Source organism: Rhinatrema bivittatum, chromosome 1, assembly GCF_901001135.1.
Source record: "Rhinatrema bivittatum chromosome 1, aRhiBiv1.1, whole genome shotgun sequence".
Classification (NCBI taxonomy): Eukaryota; Metazoa; Chordata; class Amphibia; order Gymnophiona; family Rhinatrematidae; genus Rhinatrema; species Rhinatrema bivittatum.
Genome location: NC_042615.1, coordinates 508,824,205 through 508,847,414, shown reverse-complemented (window position 1 = coordinate 508,847,414; position 23,210 = coordinate 508,824,205). Strand labels below are relative to the sequence as shown.

The 23,210-nt window shown below is 44.7% G+C and overlaps 1 protein-coding gene across 4 annotated transcripts in view; it reads right to left on the bottom strand.

The window, feature by feature from the left end:
* Nucleotides 1-23,210, bottom strand: part of CDK20 (cyclin dependent kinase 20) — an 84,518-nt gene that overhangs the window by 50,043 nt on the left and 11,265 nt on the right. The window lies entirely within an intron of this gene.

Below are 23,210 nucleotides of genomic sequence, written 5' to 3'. Positions count from 1 at the left end.
AAGAAAAGGAAAAGATGAGCCTGGAGCAGACATAGCAAACAAAGAAAAGCTATCCTTCTCTCTAATCCAGTCCCTACCCTCCTGTCATTCAGGGACAAGAGGAAAGGGGATGATCAGGCAGGGCAAAGGGAGATCATTTTGGGGAAGCTGGGGGCAGCTGAGTGGTGATCATTTGGGGGTGAGGCTAGGGGATAAGAAGGGAATGGTTGAGTGGTATGTGTCTGTGTGTAAAACAGCTGGAACAGGGGGATGGAAGCAGTGTGTGTGAGAGAGACAAGGGATTGTACTGGGTATATGTTTATGTCAGATTGGGTGGAAGGTTAGAGAGAGGATGCAAGGGGTAGTGATACTGGGATACCTGCCTCCTCAAAACCCATTCTTCACTGCAATTCAGATCCGTTCTCCCTTGATTCTATCCCCCAGAGCCTAGAACCTCCCTTCCTACTTCTTCCTTCTTCCCAGATGTTGGAACCCACACCCAATGTCTCCTATGTCATCTTCCTTTCCTCAATCCCAGAACCTCCCTCTATCCCCCCTCCTTTTAATTTAATTAATTTTTATTTATATTCCACCTTTTATGACACTTCAGAGGAGATTACATTCTGGTACTGTAGGCATTTCCCTATTCTTAGAGGGCTTACAATCTTAAGAGCCCTATTTACTAAGCACTTTTTCTATAGACACAAAATGAGAAAAAACCTTTAGTAAAAAATCCCCTAAATGTGTACCTAAGGCAAAGGATGGTGGTGAACAGCACTTGCTCAAGGTCATAAGGAGTGTCAGCAAGATTTGAACATCGGCTTCCTTGGTTTGCAGCCTGCTACTCTAACCATTAGGTTATTCCTCTAATTCTTCCCATCCCAGATTCCTGCTCTCTCCCCCCTTCCTCAATCTTCCCCATCTCCCCATCCCCTTCCCCAGTCCTTTCTCCCCCTTCTCTCCCCATTCCTGGTCCTCTCATCTCCTCCTCTCTCTATCCCCAAGATCACCTCCCTATACTGATACTTGAGATCCCTTCTACTCCCTCGTCTGACCTGACAGAGAGTTAGGAGGGAAGCAAATCCATCAATGGAAATAGGTTCAAGGGAGAAGAGGAAGTCAAGCAGAAACCCATCATTAATATATTTTTGTGTCATGTGGAATAAAACACTTCAAAAATACATAGCAAAACAACAATTACAGAGAAAGAGAAACAGACAGTAAGAGACAGAGAGAAAGACTCAAAGTTTATCAGCATGACTAGCTGTGCATGTTTTGCTAAAGAAATAGATTAAGGCCCTGATTCATCAAGGACTTTTCCTTTAAACACAGAATGGGAGAAAAGCTTTAATGAATCAGGCACAAAGTGGTATAAAGAAGACTTGCAAAGTGCAGAAGAGAAAAAACAGACAACTCTCATGCTCTGGCAATACTCAGTTTTGTCTCATGTCAGATTATTTCTGGTTTGGTGGCAGGATACCACAAATTTTGTGGCTATAGTTGCTGATTCTCCAGTTTCCCCAAGGAACAGACTGTTTTTTCCTATTCACTCTTGTGGGAAGTATTTTTTAATTTTCTCTATTAAACTTGGGAAATGTGCATCTCTAATATCCTTGTATTTTGTACTGGAGGAAATGCATTTCTGTTTCTATTTCTCCAGTGTTGCACAGTTCTATTTCTCCAGTGACTTCTTGGGATTTCCAATTCAGTTTTTGTCTGCATACCTCTATTTATAATATCTGGTCACTTATTCTGGAGAGGGTCAGTCTGTGTTCTGCATGTGTGACTGAGGTAAGGTTCTGTGTAAGGATTGAGAGCAATCTAGCTTATTATATTTTCCAATTTGCAACTTCCAAAAGGAGACGTATTGGGGTACTGGGGTAATATGCTGCTTTTTCATCGGTAGATTTGTTGTTGTTTTGAGTCCTGGGAAATAGTACTGTTATGGTTTGGGCAAGAGTAAATCTGGATGGCCTCTCTTCCAAATAGTTTCCATTGTTTCTCATATTAAAGAAAAAAATGTTTCCTAACTCCCACAGAAAACTCTGGCAGATGGTCATTCGCTCACACAAATTTTTCTTTTATTCTTATCCAAAGACACTAGAAACAAAGCCAAAAAACAGCTTTTAAAGAAAGTCCTATGATTGCTGCAGCACAATGATGCACTTAATCTTTTTCAAAGTGACAGTCACTATCCCTACCTCTTTATCAGCATCTCTATACAATATCTATACATCTGCCACCCATCTCTACTCAAACCCTCATTCATTCCTCTTGCTCACAACCTCTCGCACAAGTACATATATCAATACCTCATGCATAGAGACACACTCAGCATCACTAAAGCTAAAGACCAAAAATGTAACAAAAGGGACTGCATGAATGCATCCCCTTCACTACAACATTCACAAAAATAGTCTTTACTCAGAGTTTACCTTTCCCAGAGCTCAGGCAGACAGCATGGCATGAGGCGGGCCTCAGAGATTTAATTTAATTCATAAATGTATAAACCGCTTTTATTGATAAAATCACTCAAAGGCTGTGAATAGGTATATAACAAAAACCAAATACATCAAAACCAAAATAGTACAATAGAAAACAATAAAAACACAGATTCCTGTTGTTGGGTGGGTTGTCATTTTGCCTCCAAGGAGCATCCTTCTCCTCCTCACCTCCTGAAACTGGAAGTGTAGCATGCCCAGATGAGGCCAGAAAGAAGGATGGTTCACAAATAAATCAGCAAACTGCAGGTGCAAAGTAAAAAAGAGGCCAGCACAAACAACTACATCTCCAAAAAGGGGGATCACTTCCTTTCAGAGCAAACCCTAGTGAATGCATGCTTTCATTCACAGGTGGCATACCTGGTCTGTAGGACACTGGCCCCTTGGAGAAGTTGCTGAATGCTCTGGAGAGTCAGAGGAAAAGAGAAGTGAAAAGAAACTTAGATACAGTTACACTTAACAGCTTGAACAAAGAATGAAACATGAAAAGAAAAAACTTGGAACATAGAAGACATACGAGATAAACCCAAAAAGACAAGGATAAGCAACATGACAGGCTCAACTCTGCAAAGCCAGAAACAGCACCTGCTTTCACTATGTAGGCAACGAAAGACACACAAAAATCACAGAAAAAAAGACTATATCCTGGCACAACCACATACACGGGCCGATACAGTAAAAATCGCGGGAGAGTGGGCGCTCACCCACTGTCCTGGCGTGCGCACAGGCCACTCTCCTGTGCGCGCGATACAGTAAATACATTTATTTAAATTAGGCCCGGCCGTAAAAAGAGGCGCTAGGGACACTAGCACGTCCCTAGCGCCTCTTTTCGGACAGGAGCGGCGGCTGTCAGCGGGTTTGACAGCCGACGCTCAATTTTACCGGCATCGGTTCTCGAGCCCGCTGACAGTCACGGGTTTGGAAACCGGACGCCGGCAAAACTGAGCGTCCGGTTTCAACCCGCGAACAACAAGTATGGCCATTGGTTGGTACATAAAAAGTTGCCTCCAGAAATAGTAGCATGCATCTCTGTTGCAAGCAGTGAGAGAAAGAGGTGTGCGGGGTATCCTGGGCTGACTGGGACTTTACCTGCTATTGTATGTGTTGGCTATAGGGTAGATGATACAATGATGGAGAGATGCAGAATAAAGACTGTGTGCATATCACAAGTATGCTGGTTGACATAAAAAAAACATGCTGACTTTGCCTGCCTGTAATTCCTGGTTCTCTACAGATTGCTTCAGGTGACTTTGTAAGCTAATTTTAGAAATATTAAGCACTGCTATTTTTACCATTGATACCTACAGAGGTGGGGCAAATAAGTGTTTCAGAGAGAATGCAAACGAGGCTGTATGGGGACTGACGTGTGGGCAGGTATTTTTGGCCTTATATCCTTCAATTATGCTGATGCTGATATCATGGTTCGCAAATGCTCAATGTGGATTTCCCACTCAGTTCCGACTGTTGTTGACATCATGGAGAAATTTATTCTTACCTGATAATTTTCTTTCCTCGAGTCCAGCCAGACCAGTCCAGACACATAGGATATGTCCACCAGCCAGTAGATGAAGACAGAGATTAACAGGATTGCTGAAATTACTTTACATAGCTGAATCAAAATCAGATGTGTATTTTAAATGTTCCTCTGGAGCATTAAAATACATTGCTGATTTTTGATTCATTACAATTATTACCAATTTAAATTTTTGACACCTAACTATGCATTTTTGGTTACTATATGTATCATCAGACTGTAAAACTACCTGCAACACATAACAACATAAGAAATTACCATGCTGGGTCAGACCAAGGGTCCATCAAACCCAGCATCCTGTTTCCAACAGAGGCCAAACCAGGCCACAAGAACCTGGCAATTACCCAAACACTAAGAAGATCCCATGCTTCTCATGCAATTAATAGCAGTGGCTATTCCTTAAGTAAATTTGATTAATAGCCGTTATTGGACTTCTCCTCCAAGAACTTATCCAAACCTTTTTTGAACCCAGCTACACTAACTGCACTAACCACATCCTCTGGCAACAAATTCCAGAGCTTTATTGTGCGTTGAGTGAAAAAGAATTTTCTCCGATTAGTCTTAAATGTGCTACTTGCTAACTTCATGGAATGCCCCCTAGTCCTTCTATTATTCAAAAGTGTAAATAACCGAGTCACATCTACTTGTTCAAGACCTTTCATGATCTTAAAGACCTCTATCATAACCCCCCTCAGGCATCTCTTCTCCAAGCTGAACATCCCTAACCTCTTCAGCCTTTCCTCATAGGGAAGCTGTTCCATCCCCTTTATCATTTTGGTTGCCCTTCTCTGTACCTTCTCCATCACAACTATTACTTTTTTGAGATGTGGCGACCAGAACTGTACACAGTATTCAAGGTGCAGTCTCACCATGGAGCGATATAGAGGCATTATGACATTTTCCGTTCTATTAACCATTCCCTTCCTAATAATAAGAACTTAAGAAAATAAGAATATGCCATACTGGGTCAGACCAAGGGTCCATCAAGCCCAGCATCCTGTTTCCAACAGTGGCCACTCCAGACCATAAGAACCTGGCAAGTACCCAAAAACTAAGTCTATTCCATGTTACCATTGCTAGTAATAGCAGTGACTATTTTCTAAGTCAACTTAATTAATAGCAGGTAATGGACTTCTCCTCCAAGAACTTATCCAAACCTTTTTTGAACCCAGCTACACTAACTGCACTAACCACATTCTCTGGCAACAAATTCCAGAGGTTAATTGTGCTTGAGTAAAAAAGAACTTTCTCCGATTAGTTTTAAATATGCCACATGCTAACTTCATGGAGTGCCCCCTAGTCTTTCTATTATCCGAAAGAGTAAATAACTTATTCACATCTACCCGTTCTAGACCTCTCATGAATTTAAACACCTCTATCTTATTCCTCCTCAGCCGTCTCTTCCCCAAGCTGAAAAGTCCTAACCTCTTTAGACTTTCCTCACAGGGGAGCTGTTCCATTCCCTTATCATTTTGGTAGCCCTTCTCTGTACTTTCTCCATCACAATTATATCTTTTTAGAGATGCAGCGACTAGAATTGTACACATTATTCAAGGTGCGGTCTCGCCATGGAGCGATACAGAGGCATTATGACATTTTCCTTTTTATTCAACATTCCCTTTCTAATAATTCCCAACATTGTTTGCTTTTTTGACCGCCACAGCACACTGAACCGATGATTTCAATGTGTTATCCACTATGACGCCTAGATCTCTTTCTTGGGTTGCAGCACCTAATATTTATTTATTTATTTATTTATTTATGGATTTTTATATACCGGGAGTTCCTGTATACAATACATATCGCTCCGGTTCACAGTTAAACGGTAATAACTACTGCCGTGTGGCAGTTTACATGGAACAAATCAGAACTTGATCTAATAAGAATAAGCGAACCAACTAACTAGTTTCAACTTTTAAACAAAAAAAGATAAAAAATAAATAAAAAAGGCAATATAAATCTTAATTAAAATAAATAGTGCAGAGAATAATACATTAGAACCAAAGGACAGGGTTGTTATGGGTTGTTATATAAGTTATATAAGTTAGTTCTTATATGGAACCTAACATTGTGTAACTATACCATGGGTTATTTTTCCCTATATGCATCACCTTGCACTTATCCACATTAAATTTCATCTACTATTTTGATGCCCAATTTTCCAGTCTCACAAGGTCTTCCTGCAATTTATCACAATCTGCTTGTGATTTAACTACTCTGAACAATTTTGTATCATCTGCAAATTTGATTATCTCACTCGTCATATTTCTTTCCAGATCATTTATAAATATATTGAAAAGTAAGGGTCCCAAAACAGATCCCCGAGGCACTCCACTGCCCACTCCCTTCCACTGAGAAAATCGTCCATTTAATCCTACTCTCTGTTTCCTGTCTTTTAGCAAGTTTGCAATCCACGAAAGGACATCGCCACTTATCCCTTGACTTTTTACTTTTCCTAGAAGCCTCTCATGAGGAACTTTGTCAAACGCCTTCTGAAAATCCAAGTATACTACAACTACCGGTTCACCTTTATCCACATGTTTATTAACTCCTTCAAAAAAGTGAAGCAGACTTTGTTCCATGCTGACTTTGTTCCATTAAACCATGTCTTTCTATATGTTCTGGGATTTTGATGTTTAGAACACTTTCCACTATTTTTCCTGGCACTGGTCCAAGTACAGATCCCTGAGGCACTCCACTGTTTACCCTTTTCCACTGAGAAAATTGACCATTTAATCCTACTCTCTGTTTCCTATCTTTTAACCAGTTTGTAATCCACGAAAGGACATCGCCTCCTATCCCATGACACTTTAGTTTTCGTAGAAGCCTCTCATGAGGGACTTTGTCAAACGCCTTCTGAAAATCCAAATACACTACATCTACCGGATCACCTTTATCCACATGTTTATTAACCCCTTCAAAAAAATGAAGCAGATTTGTTAGGCAAGACTTCCCTTGGGTAAATCCATGTTGACTGTGTTCCAGTAAATCATGTCTTTCTATATGCTCTACGATTTTGATCTTTAGAATAGTTTCCACTATTTTTCCCAGCACTGAAGTCAGGCTCACTGGTCTATAGTTACCCAGATCGCCCCTGGAGCCTTTTTTAAATATTGGGGTTACATTGGCCACCCTTCAGTCTTCAGGTACAATGGATGATTTTAATGATAGGTTACAAATTTTAACTAATAGATCAGAAATTTCATTTCTGAGTTCCTTCAGTACCCTAGGATGCATACCATCCGGTCCAGGTGATTTGCTACTCTTTAGTTTGTCAATCTGGCCTACTACATCTTCCAGGTTCACAGTGATTTCGTTCAGTTCGTCTGACTCATCACCCCTGAAAACCGTCTCCGGAACTGGTATCTCCCTAACATCCTCATTAGTAAACACGGAAGCAAAGAATTCATTTAGTCTTTCTGCAATGGCCTTATCTTCCCTAAGAGCCTCTTTAACCCCTCGGTCATCTAATGGTCCAACCGACTCCCTCACAGGTTTCTTGCTTTGGATATATTTTAAAAAGTTTTTATTATGAGTTTTTGCCTCTATGGCCAACTTCATTTCAAATTCTCTCTTCGCCTGTCTTATCAATGTTTTGCACTTAACTTGACAATGCTTATGTTTTATCCTATTTTCTTTAGATGAAGACTTCTTCCAATTTTTGAAGGATTTTTTTTGGCTAAAATAGCCTCTTTCACCTCACCTTTTAACCATGACGGTAATCGTTTTGCCTTCCTTCCACCTTTCTTAATGCGTGGAATACATATGGACTGCGCCTCTAGGATTGTATTTCTAAACAATGTCCAAGCCTGTTGAACACTTTTAACCTTTGCAGCTGCACCTTTCAGTTTTTTTCTAACTATTTTCCTCATTTTATCAAAGTTTCCCTTTTGAAAGTTTAGTGTTAGAGCTGTAGATTTACTTATTGTCCCCCTTTCAGTTATTAGTTTAAATTTGATCATGTTATGATCACTGTTGCCAAGTGGCCCCATCACCGTTACCTCTCTCACCAAATCCTGCGTTCCACTAAGAATTAAATCTAAAATAGCTCCCTCTCTTGTTGGTTCCTGAACCAATTACTCCATGAAGTAATCATTTATTACATCCAGGAACTTTATGTCTCTGGCAAGTCCTGATGTTACATTTACCCAGTCATTATTTTTTATATTATTTGATGTATTTTGCACAGGAAAGTAAAGAAGACCAGGATGCTGCTTTGCAGATCTCCAATGACAAAATCACTCAAAGCTTGGCACATGAAGCCATTTGCACTCTTGTAGAATGAGCTCTCACCCCTTTTGGAAGTGGTAGTGCTCTCTCCACATATGCTGCACTTATGATTTGTTTAATCTAACATGCTAATGAAGCCTTTGAAGCCACCTCTCCCTTCTTTGACCCTACTTCAGCAGAACTGAATTCTGAGGTAAAAGGAGGGGATTCCTGTCTAACATCTGTATCAGCTCTGCATACCAAGGCCTCCTGGGCCAATTGGGAGCCACAAAAAACATAGGCCACTGATGTCTGAAGATCTTCTGCAGAACCCTCCCTATCAGAAACCATATGGGAAACATAAAGAAGTTGATGCTCTGGCCAAGACTGAATCAAGGCATCCAGCCCTAATGTTTCTTTTCCTCTATCGACAAGCAATGTAACATAGCCACACAAGTTAGACTGTTGTGGATTTGACATGGTTGTGGGCCCTTGGATGCTATATTGATGACTTCTCCCATGGGGAGGGGCCCTGTGGGGAAAAATACAGCAGGAGGCTGGCTCTACAGTAAGCAATACAAGACTACAGAAGCTTTATTAGAAAGCAATAGAGCAATGCCAGAATTCAGTCCAGGTACTGATGAAGTAAGTGCAGAGAAGGTCTCACCCGATGCTGGAAAGTGAGGGGTCTGGTAGTGGTCCGCGGAGCGGGGTAGGCCGAGAACCCAGTCACAGATGACATAGCCAGGAGTGGTAGATCTGGTAGTGGTCCGCAGAAAGGAGTACACCCAGAATCTGTTCTGTGGTGAGACAAGGCAGAGAGAGACTGAAGCGTGAGGGTACTCACAAGGCTGGTAATGCTGTTGATGAGTTGGCCTCCGCAGCGCGAAGGTAGCGGTGAGGCAAGGCCCAGGACGCGGTAGGAGCGACAAGGCCCCTGAGGAGTGGGTACCTAGAGCGTTCTAGGAAGTTAGCGTAACCCCGGAGGGGTTGCTTCAAGTATTGCAGAACGCGGCCGCAAGGATTTTAACTGGTCAATGAAAACGTGAACACCTACTTTGATCTCACTACACTGGCTCTCGATATCCCATCGTATTCAATACAAAACTGCATGTCTAATCCATAATATCATTTATGGAGAATGTACTGAATGGCTGAACACAACTATGCATTTGCATGTTCCTCAGCTAATAAGGGACTACTAGCAGTACCAATTAAATCTGCTAAGCTCAACCAAGTAAGAGAACGTATAATCTCAATAGCAGGAACAAAAGTATGGAATGCATTACCTACCCCATTGAGATTGCAGGCAGACAAGAAAAAATTTAAGGCAGAGTTAAAAACGTGGTTGTTTAAACTCGCTTATACCGAATTTGAGCACTAGAAACATATGGGCTTATTTAATTATTTAATGTTTAATGCTAACAAATATTTGAAGGTTTATTCATTTATATTAGCATTTATTTTAGGAATTTTAAGGTAACTTCTTCGTTTAAAATATAATAGTATTATGATGTCTTTTTAACAGCTAATTTATTTTCTTTGTGCTTCATCTTTTTAGTATTTTAGCTGTTATTCTCTTATCAATTTATTGCATTTCCATGTTAAGATATAATTGTATACCATTGTGAAGGCACCAGCTGATGTGGCGGTTTAGAAAAACAATAAACTATAAACTATAGGAAGGAGCGAGAACTCAGAGTGGGTGCTTCTGAGAAAGTCGAAATTAGCTGGACCAGAATCCTTGCTAACTCGTAGCTGGATTGGAGATCGGAGGCTAAGTATCCGGAGGTAGTGACGTCATGTGGTGGGGATGCCCCCAAGGTTCCTGCCATGATGTATTCAAAAGGGAGGGAGACGCGCGTGCCCTAAGTGACCTCAGTGTAGGAATGGCAAACCAATCGCCCATGCCGGTCCGGGGACGCCGGAGAGGTCAGCAGAGAGAGGCGGAGGCAGCCATCTTGCCCAGAGGAGAGGAAAGAGAAAGAAAAAAGATGAAACAGAGAGGGTGCAGCCGTCTGCGACCGACGGGCACAACATAGATGATGTCATCTGACGGCGCCAGGATAGGGTTATGTTCTCTCTTAGCTCAGAAGTTTCTAAAATTGCATCTGAGCATGCTTGGGGTCTTCCCGCATTAGCATCACCGCATTAATCTGCTCAGTCTATTTCATTTCCAATTAGTCAGTTAGAATTCTGTTCAAGCATCTGAATGATGGCGGCATCAGAAGAAAACAAGAGGAAGTGGGAAAACTCCTTTTAAACTGTGCTATGAATGTCATCGTAAAATGGCCAATAAAGATTTACATCTTTGCCTAAGATGTCTGGGACCATCAATAAGGGAGTGGAAATAAGGCAAACCACACAAGAGTAAATATCAAGAAGTGGTAGGAGTGTGTTGCACTGAAGCTTAGAATCTGAGAGAACAGTTGAACAAGAACCCAAAATATGTTTAGTTAAGGTTTATTAGAGGAAAGTTCAAAGTTTCAAAATCGCAGTCATACGTTTCAAAAGCAAGTTACAATCCTATTGCAGTCCCCCCCCCCCCCGACATGGTCCATGTTTCGCGGGAAGCTGTATTGGGAGGGACAAGGAAGAATCATTTTACATGTTTATCTGAAAACAATAAATAAAAAGTTAGACAAATTAGATAACAGACCACAAGAAGGCTAACTACAGCAACTAAGAACAGATAGAATAAAGAACATATCTTCTGGGACTGACCACATTACAGGGTCCATATTCAGCCGCTGAGCAGCTAGATAAGTTAGCTGGATACAACTATCCGGCTAAATTAACCAGGATATTCAGTGGTATGGCAGATATATCTGGCTAACTTTAGACCTGCTTGCAGCACGGCCAGAGTTAGCCGGTTAGATTCACCAGCTAACTCCGCTCCTCCCCAAAACGCCTAATGCACACCCCTCAACTCAGAAACACCCCTGACATATCTGGTTAAATTGTAGATGGATAAAGAGTTATCCGGCTAGAATTTAGCCAGATAAGTCACCGAATATTGCAGCTAAGCCATTTAGACGGATAACTTTCCAGTTGTCCATCTAAATGGCTTTTTAATATCTACCCCTACATGTTTAATATGACTGCAAAGACCATGACGGACAATTCAGAGAGTTTTCGCTTCAAAGACATAGCTCCATTAATCAATCTCTGGAATTACCATCAGAACCATCTCCAGAGCCAGTTAGGAGTACTACTCCACCAGAAGACACCACTTATCCAAACTTTAGAAAAATGGCAAAAATCAATACCATTTAACTTGGAGGAAAAGGAAGGCAAAACTAAAGTGTTGCAATGAGTTCTCTGCTTTATGCAGTCACAAACACATTACAAGGCAGTGCCAATGCATGACGCTCTGAAGGAAGTTCAGAAGAAGATGTGGAACACACCATTCTTCATAACTCTAGTGGCTAAAAATATCAAAACAAAATATACAGTAGACTACAGAAATGCTCAGGTCACACAAAACTCAAATTACCATATGAGTCCTTGATCATTAAACTGGCTATGAAAAAAGCTTTAAAAACCCCAAAACATTACACCAATACTCCTCCACGAAGGGACACCAGAACACTAGATACAACTGGCAAGAAGGTATTTCAAGTAGCTACTTTACAAGTAAGAACTGAAGCACATCAAATTCAAATGGCCTAATTTCTATACAATAACCTTTAAATGATAAAACAATTTTCCAAGTATATACCAGATAAAGACCTGAAGAATTTCAATGACAAAATGAATCATACAGAGGAGTGTGCAAAACAAATCACAAGATCTGTCTACGATGCCTTTGATATGGCATCCAGAACATCAACAATAGCACCGCAGCAAAATATATGGCATGGCTCAGTACTTCGAACATCTGGGACAACATACATAAAAAACCAGCAGACGTTCTATGTTCATGAGACAGCCTGTTTGGAGATAAAGTATAAGAAGATGGAGAAGCTATAAAAAATATATATACTGCATTGCAATCTCTTTCAACATCCTCTCAATTGGACCAAAATACTCAAAGAAGGCATAGTCAACACTATTATAAAAGACCTTACTACTACTACTCAACTTACCAAATAAAGATATAATTCCTAATAGTAGTATTACAGGTATCAATTACTTATGCAGTCAATGCATCAGCCACAATAATAACTTCAACAATAACTAATATCATGAAATATACTGTAGCTATAGACCATCAAAGGCAATCCCAACAGCCGCCAGTGAGGCCTCTAACAAAAATTTGACAACATAAAAAAGAACCCATTTCTGGAAATACTGGTGGAAGGGAGACTCCAATACTCCCACTAACAATGTAGTCTTCTCACTACCAACAAATGGGTTCTCAAAATCATAAAAAAAGCAGATATTACCTAAATTTCAGGCAACTTCCACCCAAAGGTCCACCAATAAGCTACACCCATTCTGCATGCCAGTTGGGCATACTCAAAGAAGAATTTAAAACACTTCCGGTGTAATTGCTCAGTATTCTTGCACAAAAATGAAGAATTAGAATCTGCGAATCTGCAAGAAAACAAGCTTCAAGAGGACAGAAAGAAAGACAGACAGGGAAGGGCGTCTGGACTGATCCATGGTACTACAGGAACGAAAATTAACAGGTAAGAACTAATTTTCCTTTCCCTGTACATACCCGGATCAGTCCAGACTGTGGGATGTACCAAAGCTTCCCTAAACCGGGTGGGGCCGAGACAGTCCCGCTCGAAGCACTTGCCGCCCAAAAGAACCAAAAACCGGAGCTTGCACATCCAGACGGTAGTGTCAAGCAAAAGTATGCAAGGACGTCCATGTGGCGGCCCTGCAAATCTCCTGCGGAGAGACCGACTGGCTCTCCGCCCAGGAAGTAGCTTGAGAATGAAGCGAATGAGCCTTTAGGCCCTCGGGAACTGCCCAACCTTGGCAAAGATAGGCCGAGGAGATCGCTTCGTTCAACCACCGCGCGATAGTGGTCTCCTGAGGAGAAACTAACTGACATTCTGCCCAAGAGGTAGCCTGTGACCTAGTAGAATGAGCTCTCAACCCTTCAGGAAGATCACGACGAGCTAGAAGATAAGCTGAACGAATTGTCTCTTTTAACCAACGAGCAATCGTAGCCTTCGAAACCTTATGACCTTTGCAAGGGCCACTCCACAAAACAAACAAATGATCAGACAATCGCAAATTGTTTGTAACTTCAAGTTAACGCAACAGAGCTCGTCGTACATCCAATCTTTTAAGATCCCTAGAGGAAGGATCCAAACGATCTAAACACGGAAAAGCCGGAAGCTCTATGGACTGATTTAAATGGAAAGAAGATACTACCTTAGGTAAAAAAGAGGGTATAGTCCGTAATGAAATTCCTGTATCAAAAATTCTAAGAAAAGGCTCTCTGCAAGACAAGGCCTGCAACTCTGAAATTCTACGAGCTGAAGAAATGGCCACAAGAAACACCACCTTCAATGTGAGATCCTTCAAAGTCGCATGATTAAGGGGTTCAAAGGGAGCCGAACACAGAGCCCTAAGAACCAAATTCAAACTCCAAGCAGGACAAGGATTCCGAAATGGAGGACGTAGATGTTGCACACCTTTGAGAAAACGCGCTACATCCGGATGCGCAGCCAAGGATAATCCCTGAACCTTACCATGAAAACATCCAAGTGCTGCCACTTGTACCCGCAAGGAACTACAGGACAAACCCTTGGCTAATCCATCTTGTAAAAAAGATAAAATATTGGATACAGAAGAGTGAACTGGATCTACTTGATGCTCATTACACCAAGATTCAAAAACCTTCCACACCCTTGCATAAGCCAAAGATGTAGAAGGTTTTCTAGAACGCAATAAAGTAGTCACTACAGCATCTGAATAACCTTTATTCTTTAACCGACGCCTCTCAAAAGCCATGCCGCTAGAGAGAAGCGTTCAACCTCTTTCAAACAAACTGGACCCTGAGACAGAAAGCACGGAAGATCTCGAAATCGAAGGGGATCGTCCAGAGCTAGTCTGATCAGGTCTGCGAACCACAGATGGCGTGGCCACTCCGGAGCCACTAAGACAATGTCAACTTGTTGAACTTCTATCTGACGCAGAACCTTGCCGATCAGAGGCCAGGGAGGGAACACGTAGAGAAGAACATCCCTTGGCCAAGGAAGTACCAGAGCATCTACTCCTTCCGCTCCTCTTTCCCTCCTGCGGCTGAAGAACCGAGGGGCTTTGGCATTCTGAAATGTGGCCATGAGATCCATTGCCGGAGTGGACCATCTGTTGCATATCATTTGATAGGATTCCTCGCACAGTTCCCACTTGCCTGGGTCGAGATGATGCAGACTGAGAAAGTCGGATTGAATGTTGTCCACCCCGGCAATGTGTGAGGCTGCGATGCTGAGCAGATGTTGCTCCGCCCAGGCGATCAGCTGTTGTGCTTCCTGAGCTACCAGGAAGCTTTGGGTTCCTCCCTGACGGTTGATGTACGTTACCGTGGTCGCATTGTCGGAAAGAACCTGTACAGACTTCCCACAAAGGAGAGGTTGAAGAGCGATTAAGGCTAAACGAACCGTTCTGGTCTCTAAAAGACTGATCGACCACTGCGCTTCCTCTTCGGACCACTGACCCTGAATAGATGTATTCTGACATACTGCTCCCCAGCCTGAAAGACTGGTGTCAGTAGTGACCACAGTCCATTCCGGAATCTCTAGCAGTACACGTCGTTGCAGATTCGCTGTCTGTAACCACCAATCTAGGCTGGAACGAGCTGTCTCTGTAAGAGGAAGGGGAAGGTGGTATAGTTCCGAAACCGAATTCCAGCATGAAAGCAATGCAGACTGAAGTGGTCTCATGTGTGCAAAGGCCCAGGGAACCAACTCCAGAGTAGAGGTCATTGAACCTAAAACTATCAAGTAATCCCGCACACAAGGAATAGGAATAGACTGTAAGTCTCGAATTTGTGATTGAAGCTTGAGAAGGCGATGCTCCGGAAGGAACACTATCCCTTGAAGAGTGTCGAACCGTGCACCCAAAAACTCCAGAGATTGGGAAGGTAATAGGTGACTCTTGTCTTCGTTGATCACCCAGCCTAGAGACTGCAAAAGGCTGATTACCCTGTTGATTGTATAATAACAAAGAGATTCCGACTTCACTCGAATCAACCAGTCGTCCAGGTACAGATGTACCAACAGGCCCTCCTTCCTGAGTTGAGCGTCCACCACAACCATTATCTTGGTAAATGTTCTGGGAGCTATGGCTAATCCGAATGGGAGAGCCCTGAATTGATAATGTTGCCCTAGAATGCAAAACCTGAGAAACGTCTGATGATCGGATCGAATGCCGATATGAAGATAAGCTTCGGTGAGGTTGAGAGATGCTAGAAATTCTCCTCTGTGAACCGAAGCTATGACAGACTGAAGAGTCTCCATCCGGAACTATGGAATCCTTAGACAACGGTTGACCCTTTTGAGATCGAGAATGGGACGAAAGGTTCCTTCCTTTTTGGGAATGACGAAGAAAATTGAATAACGACCTTTCCGATGTTCTGATGCTGGAACTGGAACTATAGCTCCTAGGTCGCTTAAACGCTGTAGCAAGTCTTGGATAGAACCCATTGATCCGACATACATCTGGCCCATTCTCCGTAAAACAGAGACAGCCTGCCCCCTATGACGGGAACCAGAGAAAGGACCGGCCTTATCTCATTGGACAGACTTTGTGCCTCCTGAGACTTGAGAAGTTCCAGGTCTACCAAAGCAGCGGCCACAAAAGGACTGAGACCAATTATGTTGTCTACCTGAAGACTGTTTAGCTGGAGGAGCCGACGGACGATAACGAAATCTTCTGTTAGACTGAAAACGAAAGCGAGATGAAAAAGAGCTTCTAGGTCTAGGACGGTCCTCTGGCAATTTGTGAATCTTATTTTCCCCTAGGACAAAATTAAATCTTCCAATTCCTTACCAAATAATTAAAGGGTAAAGCCCCTAATTGAGCTTTGGAGGATGCGTCTGCGGACCAATTCCTCAACCAGAGAAGTCTGCGAGCCGATACAGAAGCAACAATAGAGCGAGCCGAGGTCCTAATGAGATCATATAAAGCATCTGCACTATAAGCAACTGTAACTTCCAATCTACCAGCCTGAGCAACTTCCTCTTCAGAGAGGGAAGAATTGTTTTGTAAAGCCTGGACCCATCTTAGTCCAGCTCACAAAGCCAAGCTACTACACATGGCTGCCCGCACACCAAGAGCAGAAACCTCAAACATTTGCTTAAGCTGAACCTCCAGCTTACGATCTTGGAGATCTTTAAGAGCCGTAGCTCCAGTTACTGGAATAGTTGTTTTCTTAGTGACGGCTGAAACAGCAGCATCCACCTTAGGAAATTTTCAAATTTCCAAAGCTTCCTCAGGTAATGGATACAATTTTTCCATGGCTCGCACCCCAAACTCAGGAGTATCCCACTCCCGGTATATAAGGTCAGTGAGAGAAAGATGAAAAGGAAATGATGTCGTGGGACCTTTAAGGCCAAGCAACATTGGGTCAACGCCACCCATCCTAGAATCCTTCACTAAAGCCTCGAGACCCAATTCCAGTAAAATTGCTGAAATTAAGGGACTAAGTTCCTCTCTTCTAAACAGGCGGACTACTTTGGGGTCATCCCCATCCGCAACATGAGGGTCTGAACTAATACTCTAAGCAGGGTCTTCATTTAAATCCCCCTCCAGCAAGGACTTGTCCAGGATAGGTAAAGAGCCATGCTCAGAATCATCTGAAGAAAAAGAAATTGTCTGATCCGGACCCAGACGAAGGGGACACTTCGGAGCTGACCCCACTCCCAAATCCGTGGAACTAGCCCTTTTAGAGGAATGTGGCTTTAACCTCTGTTCAGATGAGACTCTTATGTCTCTTATGAAATTTCTTAGATTTGTAAGCTTTGCGAAAAAAACGAAGAAAATCCCCTGAAAAGGCAGGAGAAGAGGAAGAAGAATCTGAAATCTCCTCCAGGCTTTCAGCCGAGAAATATGGCCCTGTTTCCCGCGGCTTGTTCCCCCCAGGGACTGCCGGCTGTGGTGACAGCGGAGGCGGGTCAGAAGCACCCTGAATAGCTTGTTGTGTCACCACCCTCAGAGTAGACAGGAATGCCTCAGTTCCAGCATTGCAGCAAAATGAGTCCGGGGCAGGAGAGCAGCTGGGCTGAGGTTTTGGGGCCGCGTGAAGTGGCCGAGTCCCTTTTGTCATTGGCAAACTTGATGAGCCTTCCCCCCCCCCCCGGGGAGATAGGATGAACAGAGACTCTCCCTGGAGAGACGCGTGCGCATCTCCACAAGCGCAGCAGGCCGCGCCTCGCAGCATTATAAAGAAAAAACGGCACAAAATAAAAAGTATGAAATAAACTAAAAAACTAAAAGAAACCCCGGCGAAAAACAAAGGCACGGGCCCACCGAACACCAAAAGGTAAGTAAACAACGATTCAGCTGTGAAGAATTATTTTTAATTTTCTTTTTTACCTGACCAAAACGCCGCGGCCTCCAGGAGCTGCTCCAAGTAGGGTGAGTGAGCCGGGCCCCCCGGTATCACCCCTGCCAGGAGTGGTTGCTGGGTTCAAAACCTCCCCAACTCCGGCAGCCTCAAAAACCAGGAGGGATAGTCCTCCCAGGACTTGGCAACCTCCTGGGAGGCAGTGAAATGGCTGAAGAAAAATAAAACTTTTTTTTTTTTTTTAATAACTTAAATGAAAAGAACAGGATCTCTTCAAAAGAAAAAGAAAGTCTGCAAAAAATTAACTCCTAAACTACCTGACTAAAAAATAACAAACTACCACAGACTGCAGGGGTTAGTGACGTCCACCCCTGCTGGGAGACAGAGAAATACTGATTGACTGCAGGTGGTGCTCCAGGGTATACGTCAGAGTCATTAGAATGTTTTCTCTGCCTCCCTCTGCTGGATTGGTGACTTAACCCAGGGTCTGGACTGATCCAGGTACGTTCAGGGAAAGAGTAGTTTACCTTTGAAAGGCAATGTGCCTAACCGGGCTTAGGAGGACGGGTCGGCCGACCAATTGCGTAGCCAGAGGAGTCGTCTGGCGGACACCGCCGAGGCCATCGCCTGAACGCGGATAAGATCGTAGAGCGCATCTGCCCCATAAGCGAAGACGGCTTCCAGACGCTCAGCCTACTCCGCCTCTGCCGACGGGAGGTCTTGGGTGCCGAGTCACTGTTGAACCCACCTGAGGCCTGCCCGCAGCATGAGTCTGCTGCAGAAAGTCGCCCGGACTCCTAGAGCCAGGACTTCGAAGATACGTTTCATGTGAGCCTCGAGCTTGTGATCCTGCCCGTCCTTCAGTGCCGTCGATCCCTCCACCGGGATCGTGGTATGCTTGCTGACCGCAGAGACGGAGGAGTCCACGGAGGGATTTTTCAATAATTCCAAGCATTCCTCCGGGAGGGGGTACAGCTTGTCCAGGGCACGCCCCACCCGGAGTGCCGCCTCGGGAGCCTCCCATTCCCTCAGGAGCAACAGCTTGTGCATGGGATGAAAGGGGAAAGCGCTTGCCGGAGCCCTGAGTCCCGCCAGGACCGGGTCCATATCCTTAGGCAAAGAGGCCATAAGGGTATCCGCGGGGGCCCCTCCAACCCCAATTCCTGGAGGACAAAGGGGATGAGGGGCTCCAACTCCTCCCTGCGGAACATACGGAGGACTCTGGGATCGTCCCCCTCCAGGGGGAGGATACCCTCTGTATCCGGGATAGCGGCGGGATCCGGGGTACCGGGACCACCCGCACCCTAAGCGACCCCTGGGACTCCGCAGCCGGGCCAGCCATCAACGGCGCGGAGCGAGGAATTTTTGCCAGGGGGGGTGGGTCAAGGGGGGGCCCATCCTCCTCTTCTTGCAGGCTAGCTAAATAGGATTTGTGCAGGAGGAGGACAAATTCTGTGAAGAAACCGGCCCTGGATTTCCCGGGAGGGGGTGTCACTGAAAAAAAAAATCGGCCCCCCAGCCCCAGGCAGCTCCTAAAACAGAGCCGCTGAAAAATCCAAGATGGCCACCATTCCCGGGCTTTGCCGACCCGGGAACGGCCTGGCCATGCTTTGGGGACTCGATCCCCGATCTAAATTTGCCTGCCCTGCCGAGGAGGGGCCTTCCCCACCCGGCAGGCAGACTGAGCAGAGGCCCCCTCGTGGAAATCGCGAGGAGGGCTTGCCACAGGAGAGGCAGGCTGCCTGCCGCGGCATCGGAGCCACACTGAGAAAAAAAGTTGAAGAAAAAAAGCTTTGACAGCCTGCAGGCCCGGAGTGAAGCAGGGGGGAAACCTGCTGACTTCTGCCTGTCTGGCTGCCAGTTTGATTCCCCTGAAGAGCTTTGAAGAAAAAAAAAAAAGGCTCTACTGCTGTAAGAAAAGGTAAAGTTTTAACTTTAAACACTTTTATTATTATTATTTATTTATTATTTTTTTTTTTTAGACTGAGCACAGCAGTGGGGTTCTAAGCCCCTCAGGCAGCCAGAGGAGTGGGAGACAAGAACTGGACCACCAGCCTCGGTCCCCACACCTGGAAGCACCCACGGACTCAGGCTATGCTCCACACAAGGAGCGAAGCCCCCCTGAGTCCGCTAGAGCCAGGAGACGACTAGCATCTCCTGCACAGAAAAAGACAAAGTACTGATTTAAAAAATCCCTTTTTTTTGAAGAAGAAGCCAAACAGAAACTAAGAAGAAGTACTTGCTTGATCCACGAAAGGGAAAAAGAGACGGCTAAGTAGCTGAAATCAGGAGACTGAAGGGTGAGCTGATACACCTGCTGGAGACAGACAAATACTGAAGGGTACAGGATAGGCTCTGTCCTCGTATAGGATATCCTTTCAGTTTTAGTCTGTCTCCACCTGCTGGAAAGGAAGCTCAACCCACAGTCTGGACTGATCCGGGTACGTACAGGGAAGTCTATTTTTCAGAGTTATAATTAGTATACATAGGATAAAGTTCAGTCATTAGTAAATGTAAAGTTCAGCTGGGCTAAACAATTAGCGCCCAAACAGGGACTTGAAAACACGACAGCACGGATCTTTAAGACACGAGTATTGCTCATTGTTTATAAAGGATGATGTGTGCTGGCTGCAATCATTCTTTGTAGCTGATTTGATTGACATAAGCTCCTTGTGAGGAAGGGATACTCGCCAAGAAAAAGCGCAAAGTAAGTATTTTCTATGTGTGTGAGTGTGGGCGCCTTGTCTGTCTTGTCTTGTCCTCTTTTGTGTTTTGCTGCTGTGTAAATAAATTGTTTTAAGATTCAGGACATTCTGCTGCTGTGAAAATAAATTGTCTTAAGAAGATTTATATTGTATTGCATAATTATATATAAGTGTATATTTACAAATTAAGTTGTAGCAGTGAATTTTAACTAGACAGACCCTCACCAAAAACAGAAAAAAGTGACCATAAAGTATAAATAGAAAAGGAAAATTGGTTCTGCTAATTTTCATTCCTGTAATACCACAGATCAGTCCAGACAAGCGGGTTTTATTCATCCCTACCAGCAGATGGAGGTAGAGAACAAACCTTTAGGCACTGCCACATATATGAGAGTGCCACCTGTAGTCCCTCAGTATTAATCGATACCCAAGCCAAGATAAGAAAAATAAAGAGCAAACGAGGCTCCCAACGTGGATACCCCTGACCAACTAGATAACCATGCAGAAAACGCTAAACCTAGAAATTGAAGCCATAAAATGGCAAATCTGTTTTGCAAATAAATACAGCAGTAGACCAAGCAGTCTTCCGGCAGAGATCCTCAGGGCGGGCCTCTGGATTGATCTGTGGTATTACAGGAACGAAAATTAGCAGGTAATAACCAATTTTCCTTTCCTGAACATACCCAGATCAGTCCAGACAAGCGGGATGTACCAAAGCCCTCTTACACTGGGCGGGAACCCGAAAGACACTCTCTCCAAAAGGGGGCCGCCTCCGGGGCCCCACATCCAAACTGTAATGCTTGGTAAAAGTGTGCAATGAAGACCACACTGCGGCTCTACAGATCTCTTGGGGAGACACCAGCTGACACTCGGCCCAGGACGTTGCCTGAGCTTGTGTCAAATGTGCTCTAAGACCCACTGGAACCGCTCTTCCTTTTGATACATAAGCTGCAGAGATAGTCTCTTTCAACCAACAAGATAAAGAAGCCTTAGCTGCCTTTTCGCCCTTTTTTGCTCCCCCGAACAGGACGAACAAATGATCAGAACAACGAAAAGCGTTAGTGACTTTCAAGTAACGTAATACCACCCGCCTCACATCCAAAAAGGTGAAGTTCTCGTCCCAGCGAGAAATCCCGAGCCCAATCCGGAAACCCGGGCAACTCCACCAATTGGTTTACATGAAAACCGACACCACCTTAGGAAGAAACAAAGGTACCATACACAAGGACACCGTATCGGACGATATCCGGAGAAATGGATCACGGCACAAAAACGCATGCAATTCCGAAATCCTTCTAGCCGAACAGGTAGCTACCAAAAAGACAGTCTTCAGAGTCAGGATCTTCAAAGATACCCAATTTAGAGGCTCGAATGGCTCCTCGCAAAGGACCCGTAGCACGAGATTAAGATTCCATTCCGGACAAATGCGACACAGAGGTGGACAGAGATGTTTGACTCCTTGTAGAAAATGCACCACATCCGGATGGGATGCCAAGGCCTTCCCCTGGACCCGAAGGGAACTATGGGCTAATCCTCTGGATAAACCCACCTGCAAAAAAGACAAAATATGGGACACCGACACCTGAAGAGGGTCCAATCCCTGTTGTCCACACCAGGTCTCAAACACCTTCCATACTCTGGAATAGGCTAAAAAGGTAGCAGGGCATCTCGCTTGGAGCAGCATGGTAATTACTGGTTCCGAATACCCCTCACAATCGCTTCCTCTCAAAAGCCAGGCCGTGAGACAAAAGCGATCCTCCCGATCGGAAAATAGAGGACCATGATGCAGGAGATCTGGTAAATGGGTCAGGCGTAGCAGTCCGTCCACTGCACCAGATCCGCGATCCACGGACGGCAAGGCCATTCCGGAGCTACCAGAATCACTGACCCCGGGTGGACCTCTACACGCCTGAGTACCTTTGCTATCAGCGGCCACAGAGGAAAGACGTACAGGAGGACTAAGGTTGGCCACGGACATACAAGGGCATCGAGCCTCACCGCCCCGGACTCCCTCCAGTGGCTGAAGAACCTTTGCGTCTTGATATTGAGACTCATTGCCATGAGATCGAACTGCAGGGCTCCCCACAGTTCACAGAGAAGCTCCCAGGCCCTGAGAGAGTTCCCACTCCCCCGGATCCAACTGCTGCCGGCTGAGGTAATCCACCTGGACATTGTCAACTCCTGCGACATGGGAGGCAGCGATTCCTTCGAGATGAAGCTCTGCCCATTCGAACAGCAGCTGAGCCTCCTGCGCTACCGTGGGACTCTTGGTTCCCCCTGGCGGTTGATGTAAGCCACCGTGGTCGAATTGTCCGAGAAAACTCGCACCATCTGATTGCGGACCAAGGGTAGAAACTGCTCCAGAGCTCGGCGCAACGCTCTCGTCTCCAGGCGATTGATGGACCATGTCTGTTCCGACGTCGACCAAAGGCCCTGAGCAGACCTGCCCAGAAAAACTGTCCCCCCAGCCCCGAAAACCTGCATCCGTGGTGACCACCACCCAATTCGGGACCTCGAGAGGCATCCCCTTCTCCAGACTGTTCCGCGTCAGAGCCAGGAACAGGAAATATTGTTGCGACAGAGGATTCCAACAGGACAACAAGGCTCTCTGCAGAGGCCTCAAATGGGCAAACGCCCAGGGCACCAGATCCAATGTGGACGCCATCAAGCTCAGGACCTGTAAGTAATCCCAGACCTTCCGCACCTGAATACAAAGCAGACGCGCTGCCACTGAATTTTGTTCACCCTGTCGTCTGTAAGAAACACTCTACTCCGCTGGGTGTCGAAACGGGCACCCAAGTATTCGAGGG